This window comes from Ailuropoda melanoleuca, chromosome 15 (genome assembly GCF_002007445.2).
Source record: "Ailuropoda melanoleuca isolate Jingjing chromosome 15, ASM200744v2, whole genome shotgun sequence".
NCBI classification, from domain to species: domain Eukaryota; kingdom Metazoa; phylum Chordata; class Mammalia; order Carnivora; family Ursidae; genus Ailuropoda; species Ailuropoda melanoleuca.
The window spans coordinates 63,072,599-63,093,763 of NC_048232.1; the positions used below are offsets into that span (position 1 = coordinate 63,072,599).

A 21,165-nucleotide genomic window follows, 5' to 3' on the forward strand; every position below is an offset into this window, starting at 1 on the left:
ATTAAAAATGGAACTCATGGCACTGGGCCGTTTTGATTAGTTTTAGCACTCAGAAAAATTCTGTAACATCAAAAGGTAATTTTGACCAAAATTTCTGGAGTCATTTTCTGCAGGTGTTTGGGGAAGGTTATTTTTAATTTCTTGGCATGTACTAGATCTCTATGTGGTCTTCTGTTTTCTTATTCTTCTTTGAAAAAAACAAACCAGTTAAAAATGTTACAAGCCATGCCGTCTATTTTAACATTCAAACATTATATCAGTGTATAAAATTAAAACTGAATATCCCTTCAAAACAGAAGGAATGTTCCTCATTCCCCAGGAGTAAGTACTATTAAGTTTGATGGGTATTTTTCTAGACTTTAAAAACCTCACATACGAGTAGAGTTAAACACCTCTTCAAATGCTTCTTCTCTGCCTCTTTTCCTCACTCACTGTTCCAACCACACTACTGCCCCACAGCCTTTTCTCACACATCAGGCAAATTTCAACCTCAGGGCCTTAGCACTTCCTATTTCCTCCACTTGGAGTGTTTCTTTCCCAGGTATGCTCATGGCTTACCCTCTCCGTTAGGTGTTTACTCAATTGTCACTTTCTCAGCGAGGCTTTCTTTGACTACCTATGCAACATTGTACCCTTTGTCCAATACTCTCTACCCCCTTTTCTGCATATTTCACCCCTTAGCATACTATATATTTGACTAATTTCATTTATTGTCTGCCTCAGTGGAACGCAAATGTCATGAGGTCAGGGATTCCTTTTTGTTTTGATTCCTGCTGAATCCCCAGAGCCTAGAAGAATGTGTGACACATGGTAGGTACTCTATATTTGTTAAATAAATCAATTCACATTTACCTTGGAAATACTGGAATATATTATATGTGCAGTTTGACAACTTCTTTTCTACTCAAAGCTAAGTCATAGACATCTTTCCATTTTGGTATTTTAAAATATTCCTCATTCTTTTTTATGACTACATAGTTTTTCTTATAAAACACCTACTTATAATTTAGCCATGCCTTTTCTGATGGACATAAGACAAGATTTGCTCCAACTTTTTTATGTAGAAAATAATGTTGCAATGAATGTCCCTTCTTATATATTTTCTTTGGATCCTTTTAATATCAAAATTCAGGCCATCAGACATCATTTATTGGCATAGCTTTCCTATATATAATTTACAATGTGCTGCATTTTTTTGTGGTTAAGAATATATGATAACTACTTTATGAAATACCATATTACTTCTTTATTATTAGTCCATCAGTGAGCTAATAATTCTTATTCTTTAAATTCATTGAATAGTATATCCATCCAAGTCCCCAGCAAGAAAGAAATGACACATTCAAAAGGAGAAGCAGAGGGAAGTTTACTCCAGGAATTATTTATGAAAATGTGGGCAGGGCTAAGGGAAGCTAATAAAAGTCAGGGAAGTACCCCAGAGCTGGCAAGAGTAGGAAGCTCTTATCAGACCCAGCTGAACGGGAAAGGGAGGGAATATTTACTGGAACCTGGTAAGACCTGCAGGCTGAGGAGAAAGCCTCTCACTAGGAGCTGTGTTCTCAGATAGAATTGTGTAGCCTCCACTAAATGATGGCCAGGCAGAGAAAGAGCTGGGAGGGATAAAGACCTGTACCTCTTTCTCCTCTTATGCTTTAGGTTCCAACCAGAGGTTTCCATTGGCCAGAAGCTGTGGGCAAGGGAGCCTGAATAAGCAGTCTATAGATTGTCAGGACCCTGAGAGCAGAGCAGAGTGGAGAAGAGTGGAGAGGAGATACGGAGGGACAAACATTAAATATCTAGCACCAATGATTTCTCTGTTAGTCTTGTTTCCTAGCTTCACATTTGGTTAGCTTGGTGGACATAACTTGGGAATTCTGACACCAACGTATCCATAGCAGGTGGCACTGCCTGGGCATATAGAATTTTCAGTGACAGATTGCCCAAGGCACCCACATTGAGTGCTCTTCTAGACTCATAGACAAGAAAGTAGCTCTGAGCACTAACTGAAAGGCGGTAATGCTGCAAACATGACAACATCCTGTAAGGGGTGCCAACGAGTACTAATTGTTAAAGCATGACACTGGAGACAGATAATCCCTGGATCGAATCCCGACTTCCGGTATTTGCTAGCCATGTGAATTTGGTCTTTGTAGCGTCCAATAGGATAGCCAACTAACCACATGTGGCTATTTTAAATTCATACTTACATAAACTAAAAATAAGTAAAATTGAAAAATCAGTTCTTTATTTGCTTTTGCCACATATCAAGAGTTCAACAACTAAGGTGGCTAGTGGTTACCCTAGTGGACAGCACAGATAGAGACCATTTTCATTACTACAGAAAGTTCTATTTGGCAGTGCTGGGCTGGATACTTCAACTCTTTGCACACATCATATACTAGCACTTAACCTGCGGGCTTGCCTGAGGATTAAATAAGATAACATACACGAAGTTCCTAGTAAACTGTGGGGCACAGAGTAGGCACTCAATAAATGGTAGCTCTAGTAACGACAACAGCAACAACAGAAGCAGAAACATGATTGTGTTGTATCATATGCCTGGTAGATACTTCTGGCAATATTGTTACACAAGGCTCTTTGCCAAAGCTTTTGAGGCTGCCAGGCTTTAACAATGATCACACAGCTGTTGTTGCTGAGAGCTGTGTGTCATTGAGCCGAGAGGCTCCTTGTTATGAAGGATTCTCAGCGTGGCTAGGAGCTGGCCAGCAGGCTTCCATCTTGCAAGCGTGGTCATGCATGTCTCTTGCTGAAAACACTCTTCTATCCTAGACAGTTTGTCCCAAATCTTCTGAATATGCTGTGACTCCTAATTGTTTCAGGTGGTTTGGAGTGGCATGATCTGCTAACATATTCATGACACAGAATCTGATTTTGTTTTCCTTGTATCTGCAGACAGCATGTGGCTTCTCACTGTCTATCAACCTGAGCTAATATCCAGCCATTCTATAGCCTCTCTCTATCATCAAATGACCCGTTTGATTCAAGTCTTCACAGCATTGTTTAGGCATGATGTAGTCTAATCTACAGACTATATTAGTTACTTGGGTGATTATAATCTCTAGAATGGATCTTCTATGTCTTTCTTTTTTTTAATATTTTATTTATTTATTTGAGAAGGAGAGAGTGAGTAAGAGACAGAGAGCACAAGCTGGGGGGAGAGGCAGAGGGAGAGGGGGAAGCAGACTCCCCGCTGAGCAGGGAGCAAGCCATGGGGCTCGATCCCAGGACCCTAGGATCACTATCTGAGCTGAAGGCAGATGCTTCACTGACTGAGCTACCCAGGCACTCCTGGATCTTCTATTTCTTTAGTGGAATGAAGAGACTATTGATCAGCAACCAAACATAATTGATTTCCTTCCATGTTTCTCCATTTTCATCTCCATCTCCATATTCCAAACCATCATACCTCTTGTCCTCAGGCAATCAATTTTCCACCCTGCTTAAGACATTCCATGGTTTCCTGGTGCATTTAGAAAAGTCCATCCAAATGCCTGTCAGTGCTCTTTTATTTTCTTCATAGAATTTACTTGTATCTGTAATTATTTATTTGGTTTCCTGTTTATTTTCTATCTCCCCTCTCCCCACCTCATCCCCCTAGATTAAGCCCCACGAAAGCTGATTGAACTGCTCACTGCTTGTTCAGTGAGCATCATCTTCTCAGCACCTGGAAAAGTGCCTTGTACAGATTAGAAGCTTTCAAAAGAGTTCAAGGCTATCTTTAGGCAGGATGTAAAGAGGAAGCTACAGATCTCTAAATTACAATCTAGTATCATGTTTACTACATTCCAGTGCTTTCTCCCAAGCTCCAATACACTTACAAGTCTTCTTACCTTGTATTTGTGCCATGGCCCCACTGGGGGAGTCTGATGAATCCTAGGGGCTCCTTTTCTGAAAAATGTTTAAATGCACAAAATTTTTTAAAAAAATGACAAAGGAAGCCAATTATGCTTGTATACAATTATCAAAATACTTAGAAACTTCAAATCTGTGATACAGTAATACATGTGCTTTTTTATTACCGTGTTGAAGAATAAGATCTAGTAGAGGGTCTAAAAGGGCTTTTGAGGGTAGAGAATTCATAAGAAATATTTTGAGATGTCTGTAATGATTGCAGTGAGATGTGAAAATATCTGTGATGTGTATTGGTGGCAAAGTCGCAGGTGTAGACTTGTTGCCTATAAATTTCAGAAACTGCTAAGTTCCAATTTAAGATTACTAAAAAGCAGACATAATTTTTTTTTCCCTTTCAAGTTCCCAGACCCCCTGAATTCTATACGCAGCTCTTTGCAGGTCTCTAAGTTCCAGGTGAAGGGGCCTGAACTAGACTATGAGAGTCAGCGTGTGTTCAGGAGGGCATGTGTGTAGATCCTGGCTACAAGTGCATTCTCAGCCATGGTTCTTGCCTTGGGTATCATCTGCAGCCTCAAGTAAGATCCTAGGCCTAGAATAACCACCAGCATTGTTTGCTTGTTTGTCTGTTTTTTAATCATCCTGAAAAACAAAAAACAAAGCTCACCCATTTTTCTACCATTTAAAAAAATACATAAAGCAAGAAGTGAGAATCACCTCCTCCCCTACCAATCCTACCTCCCCAGGATAATCACTGTTAAGAATTCGGTGAATAGCACACCTGATTTTTAGCAAGCTGCTGTGTGTGCATGTGTGGCAGCGGTGGTGGGGGGGGTGCCAAATATATATACTCACAGCACTGGTATGGTATTGAACAAATTTGTTTGCTCCTGGCTTTTTTTCACATAATACTATATTTTAGACATTATTTTTCAGATCACATTTCATTTTTTCATGACTATTTGATATTCCATTGTGTGAATGCACCACATTTACCAAAGTTTCCTGATAAGCTTTTTTATTTGCTATTATATTAATGCTATAATAAGCATCCTATACATGTATGTTTACATATCCTTGGTAGTATTGTACAAAATAGAACCTAGATATGGAGTTGTCAGGCCAAGGATTTTAATATAGATTACAGATTAGTTAGCAAAAAGGAACCTAACGTTTTCACTCCAATGAGAGTCCCCATTTCCTCAGACTCTTGCCAAAACATATACATATATACATTTTTGCCAGTATGATGGGTGAAACTGTTAGCTTGCTGTTTTAACTTACTTTTCCTTGAATACTAATGAAGTTAGGCATCTCCTCATAGTGTTATACCCCATTTATATTTCTTTTTCTGAGTGCATAATCTTTCTTCATAATCTTGTCTCTTGTGTATATATATATACCTCTCTATATATAGGTATATAGACACATATACATGCAGATATAACACATAAATATTTATGAATAGGTGGTGTCCAAGGAGAGTCAATACAAGAGGCCTACTTCTAGCGATTCCACTTTAAAAATGGACCAAAATATCCTAGTAAATAGTTTTAAGGTGATTTAGTCTTTATATTTAAATAAAATGAAGATAAGGATTTAATTTTATCTTATATCAACTGTAATTCTAAACATTAACTAACTCTTAAAACATTCAAAAAATTATTTTAGTGCTCTCTTCAGCAGCACATACAAAAACATAATTGCTTTATTTTGATAACGGGTATAGTGTAAGTCAAATTTGTGTCCTAGCACTTTGAAAGCCCTCCACAATATAAGTGCTTTCCCAGGATGATCGTAAAGAGGACTTACCTTGCAAAACTATTAGAGTACTTTATTCTCTTGCTTAAGGACTGCTGTGGTAGATTTTAACTCATCCAATTCTTTTGGGTCCTCATTCGTCATTGACTTTGCTTATGATTCAGACAATCCTCCAACATCACTGTAATCAACTTCGCAAAATCCTGAAACATTTCTAAGATTTGTCATGAACTTACATGGAATTGAAATTGTTTATTGTTGGCAACATTAGATAATCATTAACCCATTGACACAATGGGTGCAAATAGATATTAGTATTAATCATGGAAGAAGTAGGGGTGCATATACTTATTAGTAGGTATTTTTATATCACGACAACTGAGTGTTCTGCAGAAACTGGAGGGATTTGGATAATAAATACTCTGGAAGTGGGACCCTTACAAGCACATCTGTTCTTTCAAAACTTTTCCCCATTATGGCTTCTGGGTTTCCTGTCTTGCCTAGAAGTTTTCCCCAGCCCGATGATCATATCTTCCTATTTATTTTTTCCAATGGCTGTTATTGTTCTGCCTTTTGTGATTACGTATTTACTCAATCTGGGGTTTATCTGTGAAAGATCCATGAAACTTTGTTAAATGACTTTTGTCTTTTTATCTACGGAATAGCTAGTTTTCGCAACCATTTTTTAATACATTTTTGGTAGCAAATTTTGGATTTTACAGATCAACGAAGTCTAAATTGTTGTGGAGCTTACAGAGAGCTGTCAACCCTTAGTTTTAAGGAGAGGATTCAAAACCAACATACCATCTACTACATAATTTTATGCAAATGATACTATATAGTAAAATTTCAGAATTAAAACATAATAACGTGGATGTATTAAAACCTCCCAACCTGGGGCGCCTGGGTGGCACAGCGGTTAGGCGTCTGCCTTCGGCTCAGGGNTAACGTTATTTTTTTTTCTTATTTCACAATGGATGGGTAAGAATTTGGCCACAGAGTAGAATCAGTGTGGAGACTGGTACATGGAACCAATGGCTTAAAATAATAACTGAACTCTTCCGTGGAATTTCAATGNGTAAATGGAATCTTTAAAAAAAAAAAAAACCTCCCAACCTTAACGTTATTTTTTTTTCTTATTTCACAATGGATGGGTAAGAATTTGGCCACAGAGTAGAATCAGTGTGGAGACTGGTACATGGAACCAATGGCTTAAAATAATAACTGAACTCTTCCGTGGAATTTCAATGCACGAACACTAATCCTTAGCCAGAGAGGCCATGTTAACCCCTGCATCTCAGAGCAGACAGATTCCCCTCCCAGAATGGAGCCATGCTCTTATATATGATAATGACAATACTCCATCCGTTTTCACATTGTAAAGACTCTGAAGCTCTGAGCATGACCACATTTACTGGAAGAAATGAAAAGCTGAAATGGACGGGACTCACGAGGAATCACGTAGAAGACACTTTCGGTGGAAAACACCTAATACTCAGCACAGTTCACAAAACCCGATTATGAACAATTGGCTGTGCTGAATGAGGTCAGTCCCACTTCGGTCTGATGCGATGAGGTCATTAGAGATCTCTAGTTGCTCAAATAAAGGAAACGGGTGAAACGTGGCAAGGAGAATCAGGTATTGTTAGCATTTATTGTAGAGGATTATATTGCTGGGTGATAAACTATTGAAAATGTGTATTTGGTTAATTTATTTTTCTGTTCCTCTATACACATTCATATAAATTATTTTGCCCCATACCCAAGAAGATTACATTAATGCAGTAATGAGATTTGAATGTCAGTTGACATGTTCCTTTGTTTATCCCTATGTCTGGCTGTGTAAGCTACTTATTTACATAGTAGTTCTGAATAGCACTTGTAAAGTTATCATTTTATTCATCTTGAGTTCTCTGCTATCCAAATAAAAACAAATCTCCTCAGGCATCAGTTTGGGGTTGTTGCCTTTGAAATCTAATAGTAAACTGGCTGCCTCAGCATCTGTGGAGCTCAGCTCATTCCATCACCTTCTAGAATTCTAATTCTCCATTTGGAGTCTGAGAAATGTAGTGATGGGGGGAAATGGCTATGAGGAAAGAGACAACCGATCAAAGAATTCACGGTGCTACATAATGAATTTTTCTCTCTGCTCCTTTTCTTCTCTGTCTGAGCAGGTGCTGCATTTTGCAGAAGAGCATGTTTTAAAAAAAGTCGCCTAGAACGTGAATTTCTATACAGCAAATCACAGTAGTCTGTTGATGTGTATAAAATTAAAGGTACGTTTTTCAGGGGGAAAATATTGATCTCCCATATTAAAACTTCTACGTGTATCACCCGTGCATTTTAAAAGCAAATGCCAAAAATTTTAAATAAAACATGAGGAATAACTCCAGGAATAAATTACAGAAGGAAAACACAAAGGAGCTTAGGTCATTTTTGCATTTGGAACAAGAAGCCTGAAGATTTAAAAGAAAAATAACAACAACACTGTACTGAACGGAACATGCCAGGGGCAGAGCTAACGATGGTCTTATGAAAGACATTTTTCATCCTTAACCAGAGCATGCTTGTGTGTACAAGATGACAAAATAATCAAGTGAAGAGTGAATAATTCAGCTCATCACCAGGTTGTTTCGTGTTGAATTGATGTAATGCCAAGCAGTTAGTTTGGGTATTTTTCCCCTTGGAATATTTGTCTAAACAAATACTCTTAAAGGAAGAAAGCAGCTAAACTCCGACAAAATAAGCCCCTAACCACGACTCGGAAAGCCTGGATTCTGTGCCTGGCTTTGTCTCTCTAAGCAAATTACTTGAGATTTCTGAACCTCCATTTCCTGATCTGGAAATAGAGGGCATTACGGCCTCACAGGGCTGGAGGGGTAAAATGAGATAAAGGACATACAAGTCTCTGGCAAATAAGACACATTCCAACCAGGGCCCAGGGATGGCCCATGCATTTGTCTTTTATGGCATGCTGTGTGTTTTATAAAATATTTTATAGTTTGGTTTCTGTATTAAGCTAATAGTTTACGTATGACATACAAGGAGAACCATACTATAAACAGAGCTTCTGCCTTTCCAGTGCCGAGCCTGCGTGTGTCCTCAGACCAAAAAGAAAGCTTGGATACCATGAGTCTAGATCCAACTACCAAATAATTTTTAATTATTCACTAATTCTTTCACTAAAACATGTTATTTGTTGTCTACTATGTGCCACACGCACGCTAGGGCTGACTGGACAGGCCTTTGTCGTCTGTGCCCTTATTCTGTTGAGGAAGATAGATGATATGCAGCAAACTATAATAAAATGTCATAAATGCTATAGCAGAGGGTGGAAAAAAGTATAAAAGGGAGAAATCTGTATCATCCTGAAAAATGTCACATACAGGCTGATATTTAATGCATGCTTTTGGTAAAGATTAAAAAAAATAGATTCAGCGATTATGGAATATCCTGATATTCCTGTATAGATGTCTACACGCACATATGTATATGTATGTGTGTGTGTGTATGTTTCCATTTTTATAATTTAATTTTTATATCCAATTATCCAGAAAGTCTTTCTTGATGCTTCGTGTTCACTGTCTTAACTCCCCTATGAGCACTGATGCTGGGTTTTGTATCAGACACAAAGGACAGTAAAGCGGCTAATGCAATCCTTTCTATGTTGATGTGACTAATTTTGCCGTTAGGTCAAATAATGCGATTCTGTGCTGACTGCGATAGTTAATTTATACAGCTTGGATGAGTGCTTTTTAATGTAAAGGAGAACTAAAAAACAAAATCAACCGTGGTGTATAATCTATATATGATCTCTCTTCCTATATTTTTATTGTTTGACATTCAGAATAAACCACAACCATCAATTCCCCAGATCCCTAGATTATAATTACCTGGAATATTTTTTCTCTGACAGATGTGAGAATTTCTAGGCTTATCTGCTTTTATACAAATTTACTTGCTAAGGAGATTTCATGAAAAGCAATTTAATTCTGGGCCTTTAAGGATGTATAAAATGAAAGAAAGGCATTAGATTTTCAGTTTTGCTCCCTCCACTGACTTTACTCACCTGGTTTTACTTTTTTACCCATGGAGATTCTAAAGGCAGTATTCTGCGGAAATGATTTTATTGTCCCATTGCACTGTTTGTATTTAGGGTTTCCCTAAACCCAGGTGTGAGATCATTTATGTGTAAAGGGCAGAAGGTAAATGGAGAGGTCAAGGCTGATCAAGTACCAGAATCATCAAGAAGCTTTTCCATTCAGATATAGACATTACACATCTTGCCAGGGATGGTGTTTACAGGGGGCAGCAGGGAAGTTTAAGAATGTAAAAGAACAGCTATGGATTTATTACTATAGATTTTTATCAGCAAAGAAATATTTTAGTTACCATTTACATAAGAACCATTAATCATCAGTCAGGAGACTTCTGACCCAACTCATCTTACTTAGCAGCTAATTAAAGTTCCCTTATGAATGTGAAACAAATAAGTTCACACAAATACGTTGGTAATACATTCCAGAGGGCTGTCTATTCACAAGTGTTATAAAACCACTGTTGAAGCCAAATCAACTGATCAAGAAACCAAATCAACTTGCTTAATCCTTGTACACAATGATACAGACTTGTAAGATGTAAAACCATGTTAAAATTCAGTAAACGCACTAATTCGGACTCACTGATAGGTAGAGTCAGCCTGGGTTTCTCCAGAAGCAAGGGTTGAGTCAATCTTGTGTGTGGATAATTATTTCAGAAATGGAGCCCAAAGAACAGGAGTGAGGGACAAGGGAAGTGAAATGAGGAAGAAAAGAACAGATACAAGGATGGCTTGTCCAGTGGACCCTTGCTGTGGTTAACGGGTGCTCATTTCTATACACTTTTCTGAGGAGGGTTAGCAAATGTCTTGGGGAACTGTCCGCTGGGTGATAGGGGGAAGTGGTTCGTCAGCTCCTACCCCATACTGGTCAAGGGTGAACTCCAGAGCACTAGCTCCCCAGTGTTTCTGGGTTGTGCAAGCATGAGTGACATGGCTTCCCATGAATGTTCTAAGCTGGGTACCAGACAGTTGAGGTGAGGTACTGCCATCTTGTACCCACTAAAGCTGGTCAAAACTTCATGGAACATTGAAGAATATAACATCTTTTAAAACGAAAACAGAGCTTTTTCACATGTGTGTATTCAGGACCCAGACCAACACTGGGAATGTTTAATAAACAGAAAGCATGAGAAATTGATTTGGAGTAAAAACACCATGTTCTAAATCTGACACTTTCTGGCAGTGTGAATTTAGAGCAGCTACCTTCAATTTTCATGAGCCTCAGTTTCCTGATCTCCAAAGATGGGGATAACTGATATCCTCCGTGTTGAATTCCTAAATGCTAAATGAGATGGTGAACGTAGTAGCACAGTTAGCATTTCAGGAAATAGGCACTTACGGTGATGATCATTAGCATTCAATCAAAGCCAGTATGCAAGGCAACTTGAAGGGGCCACACCATTGTTAGTGGCTGCAGATTTCAGATGGCCACAACCTGGAGAGCAAGAACAAAGGAGACAACAGCTGGTGGAAACTAGGCTTTTCTGGACCCTGGGGGACTACAGATTATGCACTACAAAACCAAGTTAGGAGTCAGAGATCACACTGAAGCCAGAGGTCAAGTGTGGTGACCTTGGAACCAAGGCTAGGAAACAGAATGCTCAGAAGCTGGAGGCCAAGTGCTGTCAAGGGTCAAAGGCAGGCAAATGGTCATTCAAGCACATGTGTTGCTCCATTGGTGGCCTTCTTTGTCAGAAAGCTTGTCATTGCATTTCCTGCCACACTGAAAAGGAGTAGCTGATTTCCTAGGTATGGTCAGCCAGAAGTCTGAGAGATCAAGCATACATAACCCCATAAATGATCAGAACATGCAGCGGGTAACCAGAAAAGTGCTAAACAAAACGTCTTTATTTTGTATTTACTGCAAAAAAATTATGCACTATTTCCAAAGATGCCTAGTACCTAAGGAGTTCTTGTTTATAGTTTACAGGGTGTGATTCATTTTTCTGTTTTTCTTTGAACTCCTGCATCTTTCTGCCCTGGCCCAAGGCCTTCAAATTTGTCTTGTGACCCAAATTCATTTAAAATAAGCTACTTGACTTCATGCTTGTAAATGCCCCATGCTTTAATATGTTTTACATATACCACAATTCACTGATTCCAAACATCCATCATCTGTCCATCCATCCATCCATCCATCCATCTAACCATCCATCCTTCCATCCGTCTGCTGCTATAAAATAATATGTAATTGAATACCATTGACTGGGTGGCTTGAACAACAGACATTTATTTCTCACATTCCTGCGTGCTGNCAATTCACTGATTCCAAACATCCATCATCTGTCCATCCATCCATCCATCCATCCATCCATCCATCCATCTAACCATCCATCCTTCCATCCGTCTGCTGCTATAAAAGAATATGTAATTGAATACCATTGACTGGGTGGCTTGAACAACAGACATTTATTTCTCACATTCCTGCGTGCTGGGAAGTTCAAGATCAAGGTACCAACAGATTCCAGGTCTGGTGAGTGCTGTATCCTGGTTCATAGATGACCATTCTCTTGATGTGGAAATCATTGAGGAAGCTCTCTAGGATCTCTTTTATAAGGGTACTAATCCCATTCATGAGGACTTCATCCTCATGACCTGAACACCTCCCAAAGGCTTACCTCCATATACAATCACAGCAGGGATTAGGTTTCAATGTGTGAATTTGGGGGGGAAACACAAGCATTCACCGTAGTGCCATCCATTCATTCATGCATTAATTTATTCATTTAACTATACAATAATCTAATAATTTAATCATTTAGCCAGAAAATAATGATTATGTGTTTTCTACATTACTGCTGCAAAGGGTTATGGGAGCAAAATAAGATAATTCACATAAAAATATTTGGCAAATTGTATTTTTATTTTATAATATTCTGTATATTTTATAATTCTCCATATTTTGGTCTCTATATTACTGTTGACTTTTGAAAATTCTTTATATAGTCTAGATACTAGTCCTTTGAAGATGTGGGTTACAACATTTTCAGCCAGTGTGTAGTTTGTCTTTTCACGCACTTAGCAGGATTTGTCACAAAGCAAAAGATATAATTTTGATTAAGTCTAATTAAGTTTAACTTGTTAGTTTTTTTTGTTTTTTTTTTTAAGGATTTTTTTTTAAGATTTTATTTATTTATTTGACAGAGATAGAGACAGCCAGTGAGAGAGGGAACACAAGCAGGGGGAGTGGGAGAGGAAGAAGCAGGCTCATAGTGGAGGAGCCTGATGTGGGGCTCGATCCCATAAGGCCGGGATCACACCCTGAGCTGAAGGCAGACGCTTAACCGCTGTGCCACCCTGGTGCCCCAACTTATTAGTTTTTTAAATGAATTTTGTCTTTGATTTCAAATCTAAGAACTCTTTGCCTACCTCTAGATTCTGAAGATCTTCCTATATGTTTTTATAAAAGTTTTTAAGTTTTGTGTTTTATATTTAAGTCTACAATTCATCTTGAGTTAATTTTTGTATAAGGTGTAAGATTTAGGTCGAGTTTCAATTTTTGCCTATAGATAAAACTGCTGCAGTACCATTTGTAGAAAATACCATCTTTCCTTTATTAAATTGCTGTTGTACTTTACTCAAAAATCAGTTGGACATATTTGTGTAAGTCAGTTTCTGGGTTTTCTATTCTGTTCCATTAACGTATATGTCTATCTCTCTGCCAATACCATATATTTGTGATTATAGAAGCTTTATGATGTCTTGAAGTCAGATAGGTGATTCCTCTCACTTTATTCTTCTTTTTCAAAATTGGTTTGTCTATCTTAGTTTCAATGCCTTTCCATATAAATTTGAGAAATAGTTTTGCTTATATCTACAAAATTCTTGCTGGGATTTTTATAGGAATTGAGTTAAACCTATATATCGATTTGGAGAGAAATGGTATCTTTACTATGTCAAATCTTTCAATGCATGAATATAGTATGTCTCACCATTTAAATTGGTCTTCTTTGATTTCTTTCATCAGCGTTTTGTAGTTTTCAGCACATAAGTCCTACACATATTCTGTTAAAGGATAATTTTTTTATGATTGTAAATGGTATTGTGTTTTTTATTTTGGTATTTATTGCTAGTATATAGAAATACAATTGATTTTTTGGTATGCTTTTTGTACTCTGCAACTCTGATAAACTCACTTATTAGTTCTAGGAGACTTTGTTTTGTTTTGTTTTTCTTTTTACTTCATGGAAATTTCTACAAAGAAAATTGTGTCATTTGGAAATAGGGTACGTTTTATTTCTTCCTTTCTGGTCTATGTGGCCTTATTACCTGTTTAAAATTTAATTTGCTTATATATTTCCTCAATATACATTTAGAACCACATAGGATAGTGTTGTACTTTTGGTTTCAATCATTAAATATAATTTAGAAAACTCAAGAGAAGTCAAGTCAATTGTATTTAACCTTATTTTTGCTTATCATGTTCTTTCTTCCTTCCTAACATTCCAAAGTCCATTTTATTTTTTTTAATCATTTCCTTTCTGTTTAGAGAACTTCCTCTATCTATTCTTTTAGGGAAGTTCTGTTAGTGACGGTCTCATAGTTTTTCTTCATCTGAAAATTTCTTCATTTCCCTTTCATTTCTAAAAGATATTTTCACTGAATATACGATTCTCCACTAGCTTTGTTGTTTTTTTTCTTGCAGCGCTTGAAAAAATGTACTACTTCTTCTGTCATGATTTCTGATGAGAAATCCACTCTTATTCAAGTTATTTCTCCCCTATAGGTAAGGTGTTGTTTCTCTCTCACTGCTTTCAAGATTTTTTTTTTCTGTCTTTAGTATTTAGTAATTTGACTATGATTGTCTTAATGTAGATTACTTGTTTGCATTTATCCTTTTTGGGGTTAGCTCAGCTTCTTGAATCTATAGGTTATATCTTTTGGCAAATTTTGGAATTTTTCAGACATTGTATTTGAATACTTTTTCAGCTCTATACTCTTTTTCTCTCTTCCCAGGACTCCAAAGACAATGTATTAGTTCTTCTGGTATTATTCTTACATGTTCCTGAAGTTCTGTTCATTTTGTTCCTAGTCTATCGTTTCTTTCCTTTTTATACAATTCTTTTTCTTTCTTTCTTTCTTTCTTTCTTTCTTTCTTTCTTTTTCTTTCTTTCTTTCTTTGAGAGAGAGAGTGTAGGTGCATGTGTGAGTGGAGTGGAGAGAGGCAGAGGGAGAGGGAGAGAAAGAATCTTTTTTTTTTTTTTTAAAGATTTTATTTATTTATTTGACAGAGATAGAAACAGCCAGCGAGAGAGGGAACACAAGCAGGGGGAGTGGGAGAGGAAGAAGCAGGCTCACAGCAGAGGAGCCTGATGTGGGGCTCGATCCCATATCGCCGGGATCACGCCCTGAGCCGAAGGCAGACGCCTAACCGCTGTGCCACCCAGGCGCCCCTAGAGAGAAAGAATCTTAAGCAGGCTCCACACCCAGTACAGAGCCTGATGTGGGGCTCAATCTTACAACCCCGAGATCATGACCTGTGCCGAAATCAAGTCAGACGCTTAACTGACTGAGACACCTAGGCACCCCATTCATTTTTTTAAAAGATAAACATATTCAAAAGTCAAAAGATAAAATATTTTGAATGCTTCTTGATGAATCAGATTAGAAAGTAGTGCCCATTAGCCTAGGAAATCTGTGAATTTCAGCCCTGACTTTACCACTATCACAAGTCAACCAATAAGATGGGTCTGGATCCCCTAATTTACGGAAGAAGTTGGTGCTTGTGGGCCCAAGAGTCTCAGAGAAAAATGATAATATACTCATCTCATTTAATGCACACGATAGAAGAGGCACTGCTATGATTACCATTTTATAAATGAGTCAGCTGACGCTTAGAAAGAGGCAGAGTAATTTGCTAAAATACCAGCTAATTAATGGTGGAACTAGGATTTGAACCATGGGGTACCTATGATCTTGAACTACAGGATGCATTATTGACCAAGGTGCCCAGCTGCAGCTTACTGAAATCCATTGCAGGGATGCTATGACAGGTCCATTTCCAGATGATGTGGGGTTCTCTGACAGCTCACACTTTGCATTAAGTGTGCCTCAAGATCTTTGCCAAATCTCTGTTAGACTTCACAACAGCCTAGGATGCTTCCACCCAACCCTCCCCCCTCCCCTCCTTCACTTAAGGTCAGACAAGCATCACTGATGATGGCTCAACCAGCCTATCCCAGTTCTCTCCTCCATTGTCTCTAACTCAGCCGTTTCTCTTAAGAAAATTCTTGCATGTTTAATCCCATTTTGACATCTATTTTCCAGAGGACCCAAACTAACACAATCAGCCAAACTGATTCGAGAGTCCAAACTATTGACTACCATCCCAGAAGTGGTAGAATGAAATGTTTCTGTGGAATTCCTTGAGATTCCACTGGGAAGATCAAATAAAATATGTGGGAAGATTTTATAATCTCTTAAACTGAATTCAGGTGTAAGTTGTCCTTATCATTCAGGGTTCACACAGCATGGTTTGCCTTGGGATCTGTCTGCTCTCAGCCACCAGCTTAGGTGTGGATGATTTCCAATTTATCATTTAATCTAATGATTGCTTCTTTGTGAGAATTGCCATCTTCTCACTTTAATTTTTACCATACTTAGCATAGCCGTGATTTATGAGGTGTGTTAGTGACACTAAAACTCTAAGTTGCCTTTTATCCACATAAAGTAGGATTTGGCAACAACTTTGTAAAAACTGATATAATTTGCACCCAGCAATGATCCCATTCATTACCATCCCAATTTTCTAAATTGTCTTAAAACAAGGGTGTAGTGACTTGTTGGGGGGACTGATAATAAACCACACAGTCTGTCCTATCTGTCCCATATCAGTCATAATTGAAAACTTACCTATTATTATCTGGCTTCCTCCCCTGGGAAGCAAGAGCCTGAGTGTGAGAAGCTCTTATTCATTTAGGCCACACAAGATAATCTGAATGAGTCACTTAGCTATGTACAATAGCTATGTAAAATGACTCTGTTACTGTTTCTAAGCAGACTTCTGACATTGAATAGCATCAGGATGAATTGAAGTCTACTAAAATGCCAAGAACGTTAAATAGAATATTTCTAAGTATACTTAGAACAAGAAGAAAAACATGAAAAGGATAAGCTGACTATATGGGGTAGATGGTACATGATTAACATATGACAAAAACAAGTAAAAGTTCCCCATTCCTATGTGCTTTCATCTTTACTATCAAAAAGCAGTAAAATACGGAGATTCATATTTCAGTTTAAGAGAGAATGAAAGCCCAAGATAGGTGAGCATTATGATAAGAAAGCATGTAACAATTATATTGAGCTCAAGTCTGGATGAATTCTATTCCAAGGTGGTAATAATGGCAAACACTGATGATCAGATTCAGAGTACTGCTCTAAGTGCCTGATATGTATATTCCCTAACTTAATCCTCACAAAACCCTCGAAGGTCAGTGCTGTTATCATTCTCAATTTTCAGATGGAAAAAACTGAGTCCCAGAAGGTTAAATGGCTTGCCCATGGCAGGACTGGGATTTGAGCCCAGACAGCATGACTCTAGAGCCTTCCAGTCAGCATATGGTTCACAGACCAGCAGCATTATTACCTGGTTGCATGTTAGAAATACTGAATTTGAGACCTATGCAATCAGAATCTGCATTTTAACAAGCTCTCTGGGTCATTCTTCTATATGTTACAGTTTGAAAAGCACTTCTCAGGAGCCTATACACTGATGCTTAACCATATGTTCTGTACCTTCCATCACACTAAAGACCAAACCAGCAATGAATGAGAGTTTCTGTTTTTCCACATCCTTGCCAGCATTTGAGGCTATCAGGGTTCTGGATTATGGCCATTCTAGTAGATGTACAGTGGTATCTCATTGTTTTGTTTTGTTAATTTTTTTTTAAAGTAGGCTTCATGCCCAACGTGGGGCTTGAACTCACGACCTTGAGATCAAGAGTTGCACGCTCTACCAACTGAGCCAGCCAGGTGCACTGGCATCTATTTTAATTTTCATTTCCCTGATGACATATAATGTGGGGCATCTTTTCATATGCTTATTTGCCATATTTGGTGGGGTGTCCATTAAGGTCTTCCAGCCATTTTTAAATTAGGTTGTTCATTTTCTTACTGTTGAGTGTTAAGAATTCTTTGTGTATTCTGGATAATGGTTTTTTATTAGATGTGTCATTTGCAGATATTTTTGTTCAATCTGTGGCTTGTCTTCTCATTCTTTTGAATTATTTTATTATTTTATTTATTATTTTATTTATATTTTTATTATTATTTTTTATTATATTTATATATATTATATTCATTATTATTTTTATAATATTTTTATAATAATTCTTTATTATGTTATGTTAGTCACCATACAGTATATCCTTAGTTTTTGATGTAGTGTCCCATGATTCATTATTTGTGTAAAACACCCAGTGCACCATGCAATATGTGCCCTCCTTAATACTCATTCTAGATGCTTATTTTCACTTTTCATATGTGTTTGGGGGTATATTTAGTCTCCAGCTCATTTCATAGATATTTTTGAGCAGATTTATATGGCAGTTACTATGTATAAATTAGGAGATGAAAGGAAAAGAAACCACTCCCTCCCACTGAGGGCTTTAGAGTACAGTGTGGGAGATGGACATGTGAAGGAGCATCAGGACAGACAGTGGGAGCAGGAAGCATGGGGATCTATGACAGAGCATGAACAGGTCCATTAACAGAGACTGGAAGGAAAAGGGTAGAATTTAACCAGAAGAAGGAGGCGAAAACATTCCTGGTAGTAGGTGCAAAGCAATGTGAGAATAATGCAGTAGGGGAATTTCAAGTTCAATATGGCTGGAGTACAATGACAAATGCAGACAGAAAAATGGACAAGTCACGTCATCTAACAGTAGTTAAATTTTACTGAATAATTATTATGTGCCAGGCACTCTTCTAGTTTCTTGTCATGTCTTTTATTGTCACAACACTTCATGAGTAGGCATTATTCTTATTTTTATTATTCCCATTTTATAGATAAGGTAACCAAAATATGGATAGTTATATACTTAGCAAGTATCTGGGAGAGGATATCAATCCAGTCCTGTGCTGGGACACACGCTTCTGTCTTCCACACCATTATGTCTCTTAAGGATGTTGTATCATCAGGAGTTTGATCCTGAATATAATAAGGGAGATAGGAAAAATTTTAAAGCAAAAACATAACATGACCTATATGTATTTGGATCATGCTTCCAAGAAAATTTGCATCTTTAAATTCCTTGACTTGACTACTGCATTCCAAGCTTCTTATAGATGGGGATTGATTTCTTAATCCAGTTACATCTGTAGTGTGATGTATCCAGCAGGTGAACACAAAGACTTAATTGAGATAATGAAATGTCAGATAGTCATTTCTAACTAGGCAAGCTGGCAGAGGGTCCCTTCCTGATCTTAGATATTCTCTAGAGGTTTCCTTATGTTCCAGCAATGCCTGTGTTGGGTCCCTAACATAATCTAAATTGTTCTTTTGCTAGTTTGCTTTGCTCGTTTGATGTTCTGATTGTTTGTGGAACCCCAAAAATTGCAGCCAAGAGAATAAGTCATGTTAGTCAAATGGAAATGTCAGTCATATTGGAAACATACTTCACAGAGGGACACTTGATCCAAAAGTCACTTTTCAAGGAGGTCATTGGTATTGGAGAATTAGATGTTGTGGGTTAGAGGGAAGATGTGTGGTTTTCAAGAGTGGAGATATTAAAGACCCTTGGAGATCTTTACACAGGGATGTTCCATGTACAATAAACTCTGATATGATGACATTTTAGTGAATTAAAAGAACTTGATGGTAGAATTAATAATATTTCCTGGATGGAGTCTAAAAACACAAAGATATAGGAAGTAAGTGCAAAATGAATTTTTTTTCCTTGCCCTCTGTCATTCTATTCTAGGAAATCTGAGAGTAAAGATTTTTAAAAGAGCCCTAAAAATTCAACAAGAGAAATGGACATGTGGAATAATAACAGAGATGTAGCTACAGAGTGTTATGGGGAATAATGGAGAGGAATGAGACTTGTTCCATTCTGAGAGTTCACAAGAGGTTTCCTGGAAGAGCTAATGCTTTAGTTGAGTATTAAAAATGAGTCAGGCATAATTAGCCTGTGAAGAAGGGTGGGATGCGTATTCCAGATTGAAGGAATAACTTCCGCAGAGGCACAGAGCTGGGAGCTCCTTGGCCTGTGTGGGGAATTAAAAGGGTATTACAAGAGTGGAAAGGGACAGGGGGAGTTATTGGGAGATGATACTGGAAAGAGAAGTCAAAGAGGACCTGGACAAATAGTTAACTGCTTAGTTTGGTGTTTAGTAAATGATGGGGAGTTTTTAAAGATTTAAAGTGTTTAAGATCAATTATTTAAACTGTTGTATACAGTCTTAAACAAATTTAGGCAGGAGGAGACCAGTTACAAGCAAATCAGGATGACTCTAAGAGCTTGGATTTTGATAATAGTTGTAGGAATAGAAAGAAAGAGATGCATTAAAAAAAAACCCTCTTCACAATGTTAAATCTACATAATTAGGTGATAAATTGGATGTGTGTGAGGATGGGTCGAAGTAGAGAAGTAAAAGGTAGCTAGTGCCAGTGACTGGTGAAGTGGGGTGCCACTAACAGAGCTAAGAAATACAAGAGAACATATTTGGGGTGAGTTCGTTTTTGAACATGTTTAAGGTGTCCATTTTACATTCAGGTTGAGAAGTCCAGGCCGAAGTTCTGAAGAGAGTTTGGGCCTCCGGAGAGAGAGATGGATTTGGAAGACATCAGACGATTGGTGGTGGTTGGATCCATGAGACTAGAGAAGGTTACCAGGGACAGTGAGGAGAGGCATGATGAAATTTGCTTCATCCAAATTTTCCAAATAGAAGTCTGGTGCCAAGATAGAACAGAGTCACTGTGAACTTAAACTATTTGGGTGTAGATAGGGGAGAATGTCATCGCATGCTCCCTGCTGAGAGGCCAGGAAATTGGTTTAGGGCAATGGCAAGTGGCCCCAGCACTAAGGAAAATAAATCAAAAGGCTAAGCCAAAAGACTGAAGCTAGTTATTTCATGAAATCCCTGAGCTCTACCTCTCAGGGATATAGTTGATTCACACACCTACAGGGTATTTACCTTTGGTTTGTCCTTGTTTCACTGAAGTGATAATGACATAAGCATGAAGGTACAAGATCACGCCCTTTCTCAACGGTGAACAATTTGTCATGGACAGGGTTTGACGACGTGCCCACAGACAATAAGTAGAGAAGCCTCTCCAGACCCAGATCATTAGGAATGATTTTCCAGGTGCCAAATAGTTGTTGCTTCTGTTGCTTGTTTCAAGCTCTTAGAAAAGTGAAAATTATCCCAAAGCCACTGGGCCAATGCCATCTTGCCTGCAGGAGTAGCCTAAGTCTGGAGTAGAGTCACGT

General features: G+C 37.9%; 2 long non-coding RNA genes across 4 annotated transcripts in view; one reads left to right on the forward strand and one right to left on the reverse strand.

Moving 5' to 3' along the window:
• LOC117796351 overlaps positions 1 to 10,407 on the reverse strand; it is a 28,228-nt gene extending 17,821 nt beyond the window's left edge. For all 3 annotated transcript variants that reach the window (XR_004620771.1, XR_004620769.1, XR_004620770.1), the window contains exons 1-3: positions 10,314 to 10,407; positions 5,683 to 5,845; positions 3,852 to 3,909 (exon numbers count right to left, since the gene is read on the reverse strand). This is a non-coding gene — a long non-coding RNA (uncharacterized LOC117796351). The remainder of the gene's footprint in view (positions 1 to 3,851; positions 3,910 to 5,682; positions 5,846 to 10,313) is intronic.
• A 3,916-nt stretch (positions 10,408 to 14,323) lies between these two features.
• Positions 14,324 to 21,165, forward strand: part of LOC105240110 — a 53,190-nt gene continuing 46,348 nt past the window's right edge. Inside the window, exon 1 of the long non-coding RNA XR_004620768.1 lies at positions 14,324 to 14,456. This is a non-coding gene — a long non-coding RNA (uncharacterized LOC105240110). The remainder of the gene's footprint in view (positions 14,457 to 21,165) is intronic.